The sequence below is a fragment of the Salvia miltiorrhiza genome, chromosome 4 (genome assembly GCF_028751815.1).
Source record: "Salvia miltiorrhiza cultivar Shanhuang (shh) chromosome 4, IMPLAD_Smil_shh, whole genome shotgun sequence".
NCBI classification, from domain to species: domain Eukaryota; kingdom Viridiplantae; phylum Streptophyta; class Magnoliopsida; order Lamiales; family Lamiaceae; genus Salvia; species Salvia miltiorrhiza.
In genome coordinates, this window is record NC_080390.1 from 11,715,385 (window position 1) to 11,733,588 (window position 18,204).

An 18,204-nucleotide genomic window follows, 5' to 3' on the forward strand; every position below is an offset into this window, starting at 1 on the left:
GCCTCGCATTTGTTATAATTGATTCACTCTGACTTGTGTGGACCGATGTCCACAAAAGCTCGTGGAGGGTATGAGTATTTCGTCACTTTCATTGACGATTACTCAAGGTATGGGTATACTTACCTGCTTCAACGCAAGTCTCAATGCTTTGAGAAATTCAAAGAATTCAAGGCAGAAATGGAGAAGAGAAGGGGTAAATCTATCAAGTCATTGCGGTCTGATCGCGGTGGCGAATACCTCAGAAACGAGTTCTTGCAATACTTGTCAGAATTTGGGATTACATCCCAATTGACTGCACCGGGTACTCCCCAACAGAATGGTGTAGCAGAGAGAAGAAACAGAACTCTCAATGATGAGTTATGCATCATTGCCTATTTCGTTTTGGGGATATGCCTTGGAAACAGCGGTCTATTTGCTAAATAGGGTACCGTCCAAATCGGTTCCTAAAACTCCTATCGAGTTATGGTCAGGGCGTCAGCCCAGCTTGAACCATATAAAGGTATGGGGTTGTCCTGCATACGTGCTAGACAAGGAAGTGAAGAAATTGGAGCCTAGATGCGAGTTAATGTTGTTTATAGGATACCCTAAGGAAACGAAAGGTGGTTATTTTTATAATCCTAAGGATCAGAAAGTGGTTGTTAGCACCAACTCACGATTCTTGGAATAGGATTATATAAATGAACACAAGTCAAGGTCCGAGATTATCCTTCAAGAAATCGAAGGCAATGGACAGGCGATTCCATCACCCCAGCCAAGTGTGCAAGTGAATGCACCGCAGGATACTGCACAAACCATTGTCACAGCTGTACCACCACCGCTTCGTCGTAGTGGGAGGGTTGTAGTTCAACCCGATCAATTTATGTTCTTGGGAGAATCTTCGGATCTTCTTCCTGTTGATGAACAAAAGGATATCGACCCTGATAACTTTAGACAAGCGATGAAAGATACAGATGCAGATTCTTGGTACGATGCCATAGTTTCTGAAATAGAATCCATGACTGCTATGGATGTATACGAGAAAACTGAACTACCTGATGGCTTCGAAGCTATAGGTAGTAGGTGGGTATACAAGGGAAAGCGAGATTCGGATGGCGAAGTCGCAGCTTTTAAAGCTAGACTGGTGGCGAAAGGTTATACCCAGGAACAGGGTATAGATTACGATGAAACCTTTTCTCCGGTTGCCATGCTTAAATCTATCTGAATACTCCTTGCCATAGCAGCCCACATGAACCTTGAGGTTTGGCAAATGGATGTCAAAACCGCTTTTCTAAACGGTTTCCTTGAAGAAGGAAGGGACATCTATATGCAGCAACCCGAAGGGTTTGTGAAAAAGGGCGAAGAGCATCTTGTATGGAAGCTGAAGAAGTCCATTTATGGACTTAAGCAAGATTCGAGGTCATGGAACAAGCGTTTTGACTAGGTCATTAAATCATATGGATTTACTCGTTGTGAAAATGAAAGTTGCGTGTACCGTTTAGATGCCAATGGAGACGTGGTTTTCCTTGCACTTTATGTAGATGATATCCTCCTCATTGGCAACAATGTTGAGCTATTATCGAACATAAAGAAGTGGTTATCCGAACAGTTTCAAATGAAGGACTTAGGAGATGCAGCGTACATCCTGGGGATCAAGGTTGTTCGTGATCGCCAGAAAAGGATGTTGAGATTATCTCAAGCGTCCTACATTGATACTGTGATAGCTCGTTTTAGCATGCAAAAGGCCAAGAAAGGCTTGCTACCTTTCAGACATGGCATTCCTCTGTCTAAGGACATGTGTCCTAAGACACCCAGTGAGGTTGAGGAAATGAGGAAGGTACCTTATGCTTCCGCCGTAGGTAGCCTCATATATGCAATGCTTTGCACGAGACCTGATATTTGCTATGTCATTAGCATGGTTGCAAGATATCAGTCGAATCCTGGACCAGGACACTGGACTGCGGTAAAACATATTCTCAAGTACCTGAAGAGGACTCGAGATTATAGGCTACTTTACCAATCAGACAGTCTATCTCCTTTGGGTTACACAGATTCAGATTTCCAGGCTGACCGGGATGAGAAGAGATCTACCTCTGGCTATGTGTTTACCTTGGGAGGTGGAGCCGTACCATGGCGGAGTGTAAAGCAGAAATGTATTGCAGACTCCACCATGGAAGCCGAATATGTAGCTGCTTCTGAAGCTGCTAAGGAGGCTATATGGTTCCGCAACTACCTCTTAGATCTAGGAGTGGTGCCTAATTTGCCTAAGAGTATCATAATTTATTGTGATAACTCGGGTGCAGTGGCAAATTCTAAGGAACCTAGGAGCCACAAGGCGACCAAACACATAGAGAGAAAGTACCACATCATACGAGAAATCGTAAGCAGAGGAGATGTGCTAGTTGAGAAGATTGATACATTGGAGAACTTAGCTGACCCTTTCACGAAGAGCTTGCCGCAAAAGGCCTACGAGAAGCATGCTCGAGGGATAGGATTGCGGTTGATGCCACCCCCTTAGAGAAAAAACTTTCAGTATAAGTGGGAGAAGAAGTGAAGTGTTGTTGTAATAGCTAGTATTTAGACACATTGTATACAAAAAGTTTTGCTTTAGTATAAGTGGCAGATTGTTGGATCTGTATACTGAAAGCAAGAACTTTTTATGCTTGAATACATTGGTTCCTGTATTCACTATTTTATCTCCTATCTAATTGTGTTCATGATTGCATATGTATGTTCTTTATCTCTATATAAGTAGATTATATGGTGTGTTGTAGATCACAGAAGACCGTATAATTGGAATAACCTTAAGAGATATAATATAATCACGGCCGAAATAACTCTAGGACAAGTTATTGGTTTAGGCTGCGGTATAGATGGAAGTAGTTTGTCTTGACTACTTATCTAGACTGGTACGTCATAACGTATTGATAGGACCACAGTGAGATGCATTCTTCTATCTGACTTAAGTGAAGAATCAAGGTCTCGGTAACTTATATGATCTTAATACTAATAAGATTTCAGATATATATGTTGATTCGTTTATCACTTTGATTTACTATGAGCGAGAGTTATATAGTAACTTGAGTACTCCGTATCTTGGGTGATAGAGGTTAATATATGATATTTGATTATCTGTATTAGTACTCGTATCCGATAGAGGATAATGACATCCCCTTAAGGAGCTCAATAATGTTTATTGCGTTAAACCCTGCAGGTTGATTAAGTTCAGGCGCAATAATAAGGTTTGAGTGGTACTGCTTAAGGATTACAAAAGAGATTAATTAATTAAGGCTGTCAGAGCTCTAATTAATTGATGGATGTCGGATATTTTAAATACGAGGATTTAATAAGTCTAAACACAAGCCCCGACTCAACACCGGCAATAAAGGGGTAAGTCAATATCGGTTCTCTAGTGGAATGAACTGATATTTATAAATTAATTATGGTCTGGGCTGACCATAGATAAATTAATTATTTGAGGCCCATCTTTATTCCTTGCATCTGGTCCCTGGACTGGCCCAATGTCTCCTAGCCCAAGTAGGGCTAGAAATCGTTCCTGCATAGAAATTGGCGCCCCTCCCTTTGTTCTGTATTATAAAATACAGCTGTCAGCTCTCAGGAAATATACACTGATAATTATTAAGGTTTTGAGAGCTAAGGAGGCGCAGGAAACGTGTAGGGTTATTTCTAGCTTGGGACTTTCACAGCTCGTTGTCCATCCAACGGTGAAAGCTGAGCGGGATACAGTCGAGAAGATTAGAACTGGAGTCTTTCATCACGATCATCAACGATCTCTGCATCCGCTTCACAAGTAAGTAATTCCTAACACCTATGTGCAGCTGTTAAATTCATAGGAGCATGTTTAAGATTAATCGTTGTATGATAAATTAATAATAACCAAGAAACGATCCTCGGGCAAAGCGGAACGTTAATTCAATTTAATATTCCTTCATGCAATGCTTTGCACGAGACCTAATATTTGCTATGTCGTTGGCATGGTTGCAAGATATCAGTCGAACCCTGGACCAGGACACTGGACTGCGGTAAAGCATATTCTCAAGTACCTGAAGAGGACTCGAGTTTATAGGCTAGTTTACCAATCAAACAGTCTAACTCCTTTGGGTTATACCGATTCGGATTTCCAGGCTGACCGGGATGAGAAGAGATCTACCTCTGGCTATGTGTTTACCTTGGGAGGTGGAGCCGTATCATGCGGAGTGTAAAGCAGAAATATATTGCAGACTCCACCATGGAAGCCGAATATGTAGCTGCTTCTGAAGCTGCTAAGGAGGCTGTATGGTTCCGCAACTACCTCTTGGATCTAGGAGTGGTGCCTAATTTGCCTAAGAGTATCATAATTTATTGTGATAAATCCGGTGCAGTGGCAAATTCTAAGGAACCCAGGAGCCACAAGGCGACCAAACACATAGAGAGAAAGTACCACATCATACGAAAAATCATAAGCACAGGAGATGTGCTAGTTGAGAAGATTGATACATTGGAGAACTTAGCTGACCCTTTCACGAAGAGATTGCCGCAAAAGGCCTACGAGAAGTATGCTCGAGGGATGGGATTGCGGTTGATGCCACCCACTTAGAGAAAAACTTTCTGTTGGATTTGTATACTGAAAGCAAGAACGTTTTATGCTTGTATACAATGTTTTCTAAGTTCACTATCTAATCTCCTATTTGATTGTGTTCATGATTGCATATGTATGTTCTTTATCTCTATATAAGTAGATTATATGGTGTGTTGTAGATCACAGAAGACCATATAATTGGAATAACCTTAAGAGATATAATATAATCACAGCCGAAATAACTCTAGGACAAGTTATTGGTTTAGGTTGCGGTATAGATGGAAGTAGTTTGTCTTGACTACTTATCTATACTGGTACGTCATTACGTATTGATAGGACCACAGTGAGATATATTCTTCTATCTGACTTAAGTGAAGAATCAAGGTCTCGGTAACTTATATGATCTTAATACTAATAAGATTTCAGATATATATGTTGATTCGTTTATCACTTTGACTTACTATGAGCGAGAGTTATATAGTAACTTGAGTACTCTGTATCTTAGGTGATAGCGGCTAATATATGATATCTGATTATCTGTATTAGTACTCGTATCCGATATAGTATAATGACATCCCCTTAAAGAGCTCAATAATGTTTATTGCGCTAAACCCTGCAGGTTGATTAAGTTCAGGCGCAATAATAAGGTTTGAGTGGTACTGCTTAAGGATTACAAAAGAGATTAATTAATTAAGGTTGTCAGAGCTATAATTAATTAATGGATGTCGGAGATTTTAAATACGAGGATTTAATAAGTCTAAATACAAGCCCCGACTCATCACCGGCAATAAAGGGGTAAGTCAATATTGGTTCTCTAGTGGAATGAACTGATATTTATAAATTAATTATGGTCTGGGCTGACCATAGATAAATTAATTTATTTGAGGCCCATCTTTATTTCTTGTATCTGGTCCCTGGACTGGCCCAAAGTCTCCTAGCCCAGGAAAGGAGAGAACACGCCTACTACACCTTTTCTACTCCGCCTACACGTATTTATTTTATTATAAACACTGATAAAAATTAGGGTTTTGAGAGCTGTGTGGGGCGCAGGAAATTGTGTGGAAGTATTCTCTCTTGGGACTTTCATAGAACGTTGTCCATCCAACGGTGAAAGCTGAGTGGGATACAGTTCAGAAGATCTGAGCTGGAGTCAGATTTTCGCAGGAAATCAAGTTCTGGCAGTTTCGGGAGAATGGCCATAACTTCCTCTACAGAAGTCCGATTGAGGTGAAACAGGCGGCCACGGAAAGCTCTTTCGAAGACGAAGAAGTCGTATTTCTTCACAAAATACGATTGGAGGTCGTTTGAGGGGTCAAACGGAGCGTTGAAGTTGGCTGACCTGTTCAGCGACAGATTGACGAATTCTTAGGAATTCTTCAGGTATTTTCTAACTCCAATGTGCAGCACTTAAATTCATAGGAGCATGTTAAGATTAATCGTTGTATGATAAATTAATAATAACCAAGAAACGATCATCGGGCAAAGTGGAACGTTAATTCAATTTAATATTCCTTCACTTTCAGTATAAGTGGGAGAAGAAGTGAAGTGTTGTTGTAATAGCTAGTATTTAGACGCATTGTATACTAAAAGTTTTGCTTTAGTATAAGTGGGAGATTGTTGGATTTGTATACTGAAAGCAAGAACTTTTTATGCTTGTATACATTGATTCCTGTATTCACTATTTTATCTCCTATCTGATTGTGTTCATGATTGCATATGTATGTTCTTTATCTCTATATAAGTAGATTATATGGTGTGTTGTAGATCACAAAAGACCGTATAATTGGAATAACCTTAAGAGATATAATATAGTCACAGCCGAAATAACTCTAGGACAAGTTATTGGTTTAGGCTGCAGTATAGATGGAAGTAGTTTGTCTTGACTACTTATCTATACTGGTACGTCATAACGTATTGATAGGACCACAGTGAGATGTATTCTTCCATCTGACTTAAGTGAAGAATCAAGATCTCGGTAACTTATATGATCTTAATACTAATAAGATTTCAGATATATATGTTGATTCGTTTATCACTTTGATTTACTATGAGTGACAGTTATATAGTAACTTGAGTACTCTGTATCTTGGGTGATAGCGGTTAATATATGATATTGGATTATCTGTATTAGTACTCGTATCCGTATAGGATAATGATATCCCCTTAAGGAGATTAATAATGTTTATTGCGTTAAACACTGCAGGTTGATTAAGTTCAGGCGCAATAATAAGGTTTGAGTGGTACTGCTTAAGGATTACAAAAAGATTAATTAATTTAAGCTGTCAGAGCTCTAATTAATTAATGGATATCGGATATTTTAAATACGAGGATTTAATAAGTCTAAATACAAGCCCCGACTCAACACTGGCAATAAAGGGGTAAGTCAATATTGGTTCTCTAGTGGAATGAACTGATATTTATAAATTAATTATGGTCTGGGCTGACCATAGATAAATTAATTTATTTGAGGCCCATCTTTATTCCTTGTATCTGGTCCCTGGACTGGCCCAAAGTCTCCTAGCCAAAGAAGGGCTAGAAATCGCCTAACACCCCTAAGTGGCGCCCCCTCTCTGTATTTTATTCTTTAAAATACAGCTGTCAGCTCTCAGGAAACACACGCTGATAAAATTAGGGTTTTTGAGAGCTGTGGGAGGCGCAGGAACGTGTAGGAGGTTTCTAGCTTGGGACTTTCATAGCTCGTTGTCCATCCAACGGTGAAAGCTGAGCGGGATACAGTTCAGAAGGTCAGAACTGGAGTCTTTCGACACGATCATCAACGACCTCTGCATCCGCTTTACAAGTAAGTAATTCCTAACACCTATGTGCAGCTGTTAAATTCATAGAAGCATGTTAGGATTAATCGTTGTATGATAAATTAATAATATTCCAAGAAACGATCATCGGGCAAACGGAACGTTAATTCAATTTAATATTCCTTCATCCCAAGTATCCGCTAGCTTTTCTCCCTCATACTATTGAAACTGCACGATGTCCATCTTTAATTTCAAAGTAAGGCCAGGCGGATGAAACTTGCACAGGAACGCATGAGCTAAGTCCTCCCACATGGTATTCTCTCCCAGCTGCAGCGTATGATACCACGACTTCGCCTTATCCCGCAGTGAGAAAAGAAGAAGACGAAGACGGATAATGTCATCGGGAACACCATTCATCTTCACCATGCTACATAGCTCCAGAAAATACGCCAGGTGCGCATTAGGGTCTTCGATCGCTTGTCCACCATATTGGCTCTGTTGGACCATTGTAATCAAACTCGTTTTCAGCTCAAAATTGTTAACATTGACTCGTGGGGGTTCCTGGTACACATATTGCGGTATGAACGCCTCATTGATAGCGGGTTGCTTCTGAGCCTCTCCAGCCTCCTTTTCATCAATCAGCTTTTTCAATTGCTCTTGCAGAGCTCGAATTTGAATTTGCTCAGGAGTAACCATCGTATCTGACTCAGCTTGATTCTTTTGCTTCTTGAGATTGTGCAAAGTAGCGTTGATTTCAGGATCCAACTCAAAATGAGGATTACCGTGAGATCTTGTGTTCATGCGCAACCTACAAAACACACCACTTAAAAGTTAGAACAGAAAAATAAAAATAAATAAAAACCTGTAGTACTATAAAGTCCTATCGAAAATATTAAAGCAATTTCTTAACAGTCCCTGGCAACGGCGCCAAAAAGTTGATCACTATTTTTCTTAACAACAATAACTGCAACTAACACAGGTATTGTAGCAAGCAACAAGTAATTGAGTATCGTATCCTCAGGGACTGACACAACGAAGCAACTCTAGCTATCTCCTAAACAGACTATAACAGTATACAGGCAACAAAAAGTACGAAAGTTTGATTAATACTCAACTTAAATAGCAACCAATAAAATATGATAAAAACTCAAATAATAAAAGACTCTGACCCTAGGGATGTACTTTTACTAATTAATTATATGCATTTAATCTATTGATTCAATTACCAATTTAATCCAACCCTAATGAGAGATCACAGAACTATTCACAAGCTTCTCTAACGAACACCTATGAAAGTAGATTAATTTACCCCCCTTCACATTCAAGACTCCAAGGAATAAATTAACTCCCAAGCGTACACAAAGAATAGCTCCCTATAGTTTCACCTATCCCATTCAAGTGTCAAGGCTACTACTATAACATGCATTCCTGAATCGGCTGAACAATTATCGCATTCAAGACTCAAACTGAACATCTAGACATGTAAATTATTGGCCAAATAATTCACAAGAAATTAAGCACCAAGAATCACGAATCACAAGTTGGAAGGCAAATTGATATCAATAAATCATACACACATAATTAATCAGCTATGTACAAACCCTAGGTTCAGATTAACGAACTAGTCAGACATCATAAAATAAAACATAAACATATTAAATAAGAGAACAATTATAACAACTAAATTATATAAAACCGTAGAAATTGAATGTAACAGCTTGAATCTTCACTCTTGCAGAAATCAAAATCCAGTGCTCTAAGAATTGAAAAGCAATGAAAACTAAAGCTATGAAACTGAAAAATAAAAGCTGGGAACCTTAGATAGGTCAAAAGAAGACCTATTTATAGTTTTAGGGTAAAACATAGAGTTCTAAATCGAAAATAACATCGAAAAATGGAAAAAACACGGACAACTTAAAACACGCGGACAAAACGGCGGCCTGTTCGGCGGTCGCTGAACAGGTTGCCGAATTTGCCTTAAAATCTGCCCAAATTCGTCGGTCGCCGAATTTTCACCATACAGCACAAACTTCGTCCAGGGAAATCGGCGGCCAACTCGGAGATCGCCGAGTTGGTCGCCGAATTTGTTCTTCAAACGTCCATAATTCGGCAGTCAACTCATTTGACCGCCGATTTGCCTCCTTCTCATCCCGACTTCAGAATCTTCGTCTTTTCTCGATTTTCGGGCTCGATTCTCTCAAAACTCTTCTCTTAAACATATTCCTTACAATCCATGCTCCAATACCACTCATTCTTGCATTAAAACAGCCAAAACTACACCCGACCGTGAAATCATGAAATAATATGCAATGAACTCCAAATGATAATAAAACGGGCGTAAAATCGACTTCAACCGCAGAATATAAACCATAAAAACCATGCAAAATGAGTGTTTATCAGCCTCATCTTCAGATAGAATATCAGTCAATAGCAGAGAAAAATTCACCTCATCTGATGGTGAGTCAGATTCAGGATTCCGAAGAAAAGTCAGATTTCAGTCAAGAACCCAATCTATGACTGAGAATCCAATGCAATCACTTCTTGAAGAAGAAAGCCAGGAATCCACAAAGAAAGGTTACTGAAGACCACTGCAATTGTTGAAGGGGAATTCCAACAACTGAAGACTCATGATTGATGTCATGATGGATCGAAGGAAATCAATTCCTAATCAAAGGGAAACTGGACTTCTTCAATATAACAAAAATAGGGTATAGACTGACTACAATGATCAGTCGACTTGTAAGCTTCCCTAACTGTCTATGAGACAATGTATCAGTTCTCTTTCCCATGCTTCATATTATCTTTTAAATTGTTACCTTGTTGGTCAATTGATATTGTTGGAAAATGTTAACTGAAATATCCTCTTAAAGGAACCTTTCACCTTTAGGTTCATACTAATATAGGGAACTCAATTTTTGCTCAACTGATCCCCTCATTACCCGTTAACTGATCTGTTTTTAGATTTTTCTGAAAATATTTAACTGGACTACTTTGCTATCTCATTTAATTACCTTAGCTGAAATATCCTTGCATCTATATTTAAATTTTATAGGCAGTTACGCCCACGATCTTAAATTATCACATCCTTTTATGTAAAAGCGGATTCTTAGTACACGTGTCAACTCTCTACTTCTCCGAATTTCAAAAATCATTGAAACCGCCGTGGACACGATTGTCCATAACCTCCTAAAACGATTCATCTTATTCATGGGATATACCTAATCCCTTCATACTTGATCATTTCAATTCACATCTGAGTTTTACTATCTCTTTATAATCATGCTCTAACCCTTGAACTCCACAGTTCATTTATGTGAGAAAAGATCCAAAATTTGCAGAAAATTGTTGTGACACTCCCTCAAAATGGAAAAATTATCTCACTCCATTTTCCAGAAAATCGTATGCTACGAGGCGTCAATCTCTCCAGAAACTTTGCTTAGCCAGATTGACCACGACAAATTGAACGAGATACTCACTCGTCATGACTGGCTCAATTTCATACATTCCATGCCTCAACACTTCCTAGAAGACAAAGTGATCAAGGAGTTCTACAACTCCATTGCTCTCGACGTCGCGTCTAGCCTGTACACAGCCCAGATTACAATCTTTAAAATTGAGGACTTCTCAACCTCAGAGAAACACACTGTCAATGTTTCTCAAGTTGTCAAGGAGATATTTCATCTCCCCACTGATGGTCCTGCTCCCATCTTCTCTGATGAGGAAACCAACAGACTTCTTCTATCTGCCTTGAACGAAGTATCACCGTCTGAGTTGAACAACATCATGAGCATGTCTGTTCTCCACCCGCACCTTAGAATCCTTGCCAAAATCATAAAAAGGTGCTGGTTTGGTACTTTGGGATCACCAGATCACATTTCTCGACCCCACAAAATAGTGCTTGCAGCACTTATGCAGACGGGACCTTTCAACTGGGAACAAACTTATCTCCGAGTTCTTGCAGAAGAGAAAAGCTAAGCTCATTCATCTAGGCATTTATGTCAAGGAAACAAAGTATCTTCGATCATCATTCACAGGACCAAGGATCTGTAATGCTACTGGAAGGAAGCAATCGAAGTGACTGATACTACTGGCCTCTTTAAAGGCTCTTCGAGTTCATTCCGAGCAACGCCTACACCTTCCCGTGCTTTTCCTACAACATCAAATCCAGTCTTCTATTCATCAACTGCTGAGGTTCATAGTCGCACGCGACTCTCTCTCAGGAAAACTCTAAGCAGTTCAATAGTGTCAATTTCTCGAATTGCCACCACTTCAGTTGATCCAATCACTCTCACATTTTCAACTGAAGACTCAAAAAAACACTGCCTTGAGAAATCTCCAGTTCAAACTAATGAACCATCTCATCACAGCACATCTTCGAAGAATCATCTCCAGTTCAATCCTCTGCCTCTCCGATAGAGGGATCTTTTCCTCCCCTAAAAGGATTCTTTCAGCATTGTGCTGAAACTTTTTCAGAAAATATCTCTTAAATCAATCCCGATGCACCCTATCTTCGAGATCATCTCAGCCTGAGAATCTTAGGAACTACTTCCTCAGTCTTGCTCAACACAGCCTCAGTGTCTTTCTTCTTGCCCTAAAGGCTGAAGAGCATCCAGATGTATACCAAGATATTGTTCAATATCTCTACTATACCTCTGTCAAGACTGCTTCCCGATCTCAATTTCTAGAACTCGATGTTATCTTGACTAACTCAGAAATGGACTCAATTGAGTCAAATATGTTCTCAAAGTTCGGTATCACAAACTTGTGGGATACCATCCATGATATGGTGCTTGTAATTCAACACCATCGTTTTGTATGTGGCCTGATCAACAAAGTACCTCAGAACAAGAAAACCATGGAGGATGTGCATCCATCTTCTTCAACAACTGATGCTGCTAGAACAGAGCAAAGGACATAGGAAGTTCCTGCAACCGGGACGCAATCAACTGATGCGATGGATCATCCTCTTGGAAGGAGACTTCAAGCTCAAGAAATGGAGCTAACTGATCTCAAAGCTAAATTCCTTATCCTTGAGCCACATGTGAAGAAACTCCAACATCAGAACTGTCAACCGGCAACAAGTGCAGCTGAAACTGACCCCCAAGACTATCAGAATACACAACCTTCACTTCTTGATGATTCCAACAAGGGGGAAGAGTTGAAGAAAGGAAGAGAGACGAGAGAACAGCTAAAAAAGAGGAAAGAAACGAAGGAAGATGAAAACAAAGGAAGTCAAGAAGCAGAAGTAAAGAAAGCTGGGGAAAGGTCTTCCAAAAGACTTCGCACTGATAAGTTTTGAATCCCTGTTTAGTTTATCTTCGCTGCTTTTGTTATTTGATGTTTATGTTATTTTGTTCCCTCCAATGCCGCATGCCTTACTCGCAGCGTGCAATACATGTGTGTCCTGCAACTGATGTCTTATCTGTTGCTCAATATCAAATTTTCTAGTTTCTCATCTGTTGACAAATACCCATTGTCCATACCTCAACTGTTATTATGTTGTAATGATATTTGTGTTGCATTGCTCTTTTCTGTTGTTTATTTAGTTTGTGCAAGATAATAGTTATACTGTTAAGGGGGAATAGTATTCACCCTGTTTAGAATCTTGTTTCATACCCTTTAGTAGTTGCTTTTGATAAGCTTGATTGTATGGTTTTGGCATCTGACGAGCCCATTTTTCATGCTTTTTTTGTGTCTGTTTTTAGGTTTAGACCGAGTCTTTTTGCATATTTTTGTGTGTGCTTGTGCCTGGGAGGGCATGTTTTGGGCACAGAAAGTGTGCAGGAGGCACAAGGAGAAAACCTGCTCCATTCCGCGAAATAGGCAAGTACCCTGTGCCCACATCGACTACAGTACGGGATCGGGTCGTGTTCGGGCAAGAGGCCTAGATGGAAGCCACATGAGCAGAAGACAAGGGATTGAAGGCAAAGGAAGGGAGGCCAAGAGAGAAGTTGAAGTTGGGCACAGCTGGAGTGAATAGGCACAGGCGGGAGAATCTGTCCCTCGGGTCCAGAAAATGAAGGAAATCCACTTACCTTCCACATCCAAGATTCGTTGCCATACCAAAGGCTCTGCAGATCCTATGGCACACCATAGAAGGAAAGAACCAACCATGAAACCCTAGCCCAGCTGCCGCCTATTCTGGGCCAAGCCCTAGCCCATGCATTCTCTATAAATATGGATGCACTACACACCCAAAGAAGTTTTTTTCGACAACCATGAGAGTTGAAGTCCGGTGAGTGCACTGATCAAGTTCCACCCCCTACACGGCCACTTTCTTTTAATAGCTTTCCTTTGTTTATGTTCATGTGTTGAGTGACTGTGAGGCAGATACACGGCCACTGGCCACTTTACTTTTTTGTTTTATGTTTTGTTTGTCTATGCCCGGAGTTGGTGCCGGCAAGTACTTTGTTTAAATTCCGCCTAGATAATTTTCAATTCAAGTATGTTTTCTTTTACTTTCTTTGCCTTTATTTTTACATTTATGAGTAGCTAAGTTCCTTTGCCCGGTATGGGCTAGTCAAGGTTGATATGGGATAATAATAATTCGTGAGGTCAAAATGGGCACAAGATTTGTGCAGTCACATTCCCGAAGCATTTGGCCTGATACCAATACAACGTGGACAAACCTAGAGCTTTATTCCGGCCGGTACTGTTCTGGGCACGACCATGTTACAAGAAATAAGTGGGCACAAGTTAGGAGAAATCCGGCTCCACATAGTGCGGCAGATGTGGGTGAGTGGTAGTATGTCTTCGGATATGCCTGTTGACCATTTAGATCCGACAACCTTGATGCGGAGAATCCACATGAAGGACACGGATGAGGACGGGGTAGGATGCACACGTGACACCTGAAAGGGACCCATCCTATTGACGACCGTCCATAACCAAAGATGTGGCTGTACAATGAAAATTCTTGAACCTGTGACCGAAAGAATTATCCCATGTCACACCAAGACTATGCCCAGACCGGGTCACTTTTAGTACTGATCTTTCTCTTGTGTTTTATCTTTCAGCTTTTACATTCTGCCCATAGATAGATTTCAATTATGTTTTGGCCACAGACTGGCGAGTGACACCTTTCCCAGAGACGGGCAACCCCATACAAAGCTTGTGACACGAGTACTGTGATACACCGATTCCCTGTGGGTTCGACCCTATTACTTGCCATTAATACTAACCTTAATTGCAGGGCATAGGAAAATATAAATATCATTTGCCCGAAGTCTCAACGACGGGCTTCGGCAGCATCATCAAAAAGGGAAAAATTGTTGGGAAACTTATGAAATATCCTTACCCTAAGTTTTGTTGATACCAAAACACTCAGATTTATCTTCTAACATAGGTCTTTTCACTGAACTCAAGTGTTAGAGTTCATTTTCTTAGATTAGGACTGTTGTCTAAAGACACGCTGATTGAAGATTGAAGACTGAAGGCAGCATCACTGAAGCGTATTAAACTGGACTACCAACAGACGCATCCTGACTGAAAATCATCAATCATCAGTATAGGGATACTCATGTAATATTTGTCATCGTCAAACTGAAGTTTAAGGCAAGGACCAGTCGACATTCTACATCGGACTTAAGTAAAGAGTATCAGACACGCCGCATTAAATGCACAAGTACAAATACATTAAAAGCCGAGGATTTGAAGATCATCCTTGCAAGTACCAGAATTCATGTTTTCGTGTAAAGATGCAGAAGCACCATACTCCAAGGACAAGACAATTCAAATATTTGACATAAGGAGTATTTGAAGATTGCCACCTTAGCCCAAGATTTGACATTGTCTCACAACGGCAGAAATCTCGAAGACCTTCTCTCCAACGGAACTATTCGGAGCTTCGCCTATAAATAGAGCTTGAGGAACGTCTGCAATCTTCACCGATTCGAAGACATACGCTGAAGCTCTATCAAATTTACAAGCCAACATCTACATAGACAAAACTTTGAATCGAAGAAGAGAGTACTCATTTGTTGTAAAATCAGTCTAGCCGATCACCTAAACTCTCTTAGAAATCTAGGCAACCCTTGTTCTATCTTAAGCCTAGAATAGATTACTTGAGAGTCTGTTCTCAGTAGTCTTAGTTGGAAGATTTCGAACCCCTTTTCAACCGAGCGAAAAGAGTGTTTGAGTAGAACGGAGTTCAGACCAGGGTTCTGACTATAGAGATCTTAGCCAAGCGCTACAAAGGCATATGTGTGTGTCTTAGCGTGCTAAGAGCGAGCAAGAAATCCAACCCAGTGTGTTGGTGCTGAAATTTTAATTTTCAGTTCACGGCTTGTCAGACTAATCATCTGGCCGTGGATTAGGAACGTTGTTTTCCGAACCACGTAAAAATCCTTGTGTTATTTACTTGCTTTCAGTTATTCCTTATCTGCGTTAAACTTGTTTTACAACTGAACTGGCTTAACTGAAAAGTGTAACTAAGGATTTTGTTAAGTGACAAACTCTTTCTAAAGGCTATTTGCATTAAGTTTAAATTTTCGATGTTGAGTTATTAGTCTAACTGATAAATCAATTGATAGCCAGTAAGATTTATAACTTTACTCGGTTTTGCAAACTCTAGACTGAAGCCTTACGTGAATATTAGTTAAAGCTCTGTGCTTGACTGAAATCAAAATACTGAAGTTACCTCAGTATTAGTCTATAACCATTTTCCAACTGAAATTTGGTTTGTTTGTTTTTTATCCACGAAAAATAGCCTACATGTGTATTTCCCCCCTCCCCCCATACACTTGTTCAGTCAACCCTCCGAGACCCAACAACAACAACAACAACAACAACAACAACAACAACAACAACAACAATAATAATAATAATAATAATAATAATAATAATAATAATAATAATAATAATAATAATAATAATAATAGATAAATTATGAAATTAATAATGCTTAAATGAAGAATTTAGATATAGAACAATAGAGGATATGATGTTAAAATATATTAGAAATCTTTAATCATGTATGAAATTTATAATAATCTCAATCAAGTGAAGAATTCATATAAATCACCTCATTTCACATTAATTTTTTTTATAAGATTTCTCCAAAATAAAACTTAAACAAGAAGAAACTCTTGCTCTCCAAATTAAAAATCTACATTTAATTGGCGGAATGATTGATACTAATACAATTTGAATTGCTTCATCAATTCAATTTGACCAAATTTATTTAATTAAATACATAATCTAATTAATTTAATTTTAAAAAATAAGTTGATGTGATTAAGTAAATTATTTCTTCAATTTAATTTGGTTATAAAATAATATATTTTGTATATATTTTAAAAAATAAAATTTGGATTCAACATAGATTTTTTATGAAAATTTATCAATTAAATTACTAAATAAATTAATACAATTTGAATCTCGCACACACGAGATGATTTTCAGAACTTAGTTATGGTCTTTCAAACTTCAAATGAAATAATGTTCACGAGTCAATTTTATTCTTTCATATTTCAAATGGGATGATGCTCGAAACTCAATATCCACATGAAATAATGCACAAAAATTTGTCAAGATTTTTCAAGCTGCATACAAGATGATGTTTAGAAGTTAGTTATGATCTTACAAGCTCAAGATGATAATGATCTTTAAAGCTACACACGAGATAATTCTTGTAACTTAGTTGTAGTCATTCAAAGTTCAGATGAGATGATACTCACAAGTTAAATTTGTTCTTTCAAACTCCAAACGGGATGATTCTTGGAACCCAATTACAATATTTGAAGCTAATAATGCATAAAAGTTTGTCAAGACTTTTTCAAATTCCATACAAAATGATATTTACAAGTTAGTTATGATGTTAGAAGCTCCAAACCATACAATATCACAAGTCAACTTTGATTTTTTAAAGCTCCAAATAGCGATGTTAAAAAAATTGATGCATAAAAATTTATTTTTTGTATTGTAATGTCTAGACGAGATGATGCTCAAAAGTCTGGTATTCAAACATTAGATGTCGTCTTCCAGCCTTTTAGATGATGATATGATCCTACAGGGTTCAGACGAAATGATACTCAAATGAAATAAAATCTTCAATATCGACCTTTTCCATAACATTATTAAATAAAAATTTATATAAAAAGAATATTTATTATTCTAACAAAATGTTAACATTCAATTGAGGAATATGATTCAGATTAATATAATTTCAAACTATATTACTTCAAATTAAATAAATTTAAAAATAATTTATATATAAATAATTTTTTATATAAAAATAATATCATATAATTAATTAAATAATAATTTAAAATAAGTTTCCGTCAAATTTCAACGGGTTACGCACTAGTATTATAATATTTGAATTTCATAAACTAGAATTCCACATCCTCATCCTAATCACTAAATCATGGGTATTAATTAACCCACGCCACCCAAAGAAAAATAATTAAAGCTGGAGACACTAATGGAATATAGATGAACTTCACCTATATGCATACATAAATGGGTTAATTGCCCATAAAATAATGAACTTTCATTCAATTCTAATTTTGCACACAAACTTTGAACTGTAGCGTGATAATTACTAAACTTTTGATTTTATCTGACTTTGTTACTAATTCAAATTCCGGCCAAATACCAAGCTAATATATAATATGGTGTACTAATTTTGACGTGGCATATTTATTCTTGCGTGACAATTAGTTGACAAAATAATATTTTTATTTAAGGGTTAATTGCCGAAAAAACCATATACTTTTTCAATTTTTGGTTTTTTCCCATGACAAAAAAAATCTGAACAGAAATCCATAAATTGAAAAATTAATTGCAATTTTCATCCGCGTCCATTTTCCGGCGATCTCCAATGGAGCTCCGATCCAACGTGGCTGCCACATAACATTAGTTTTTCACCTCACCTAAACCCCTAATTTTCCACCT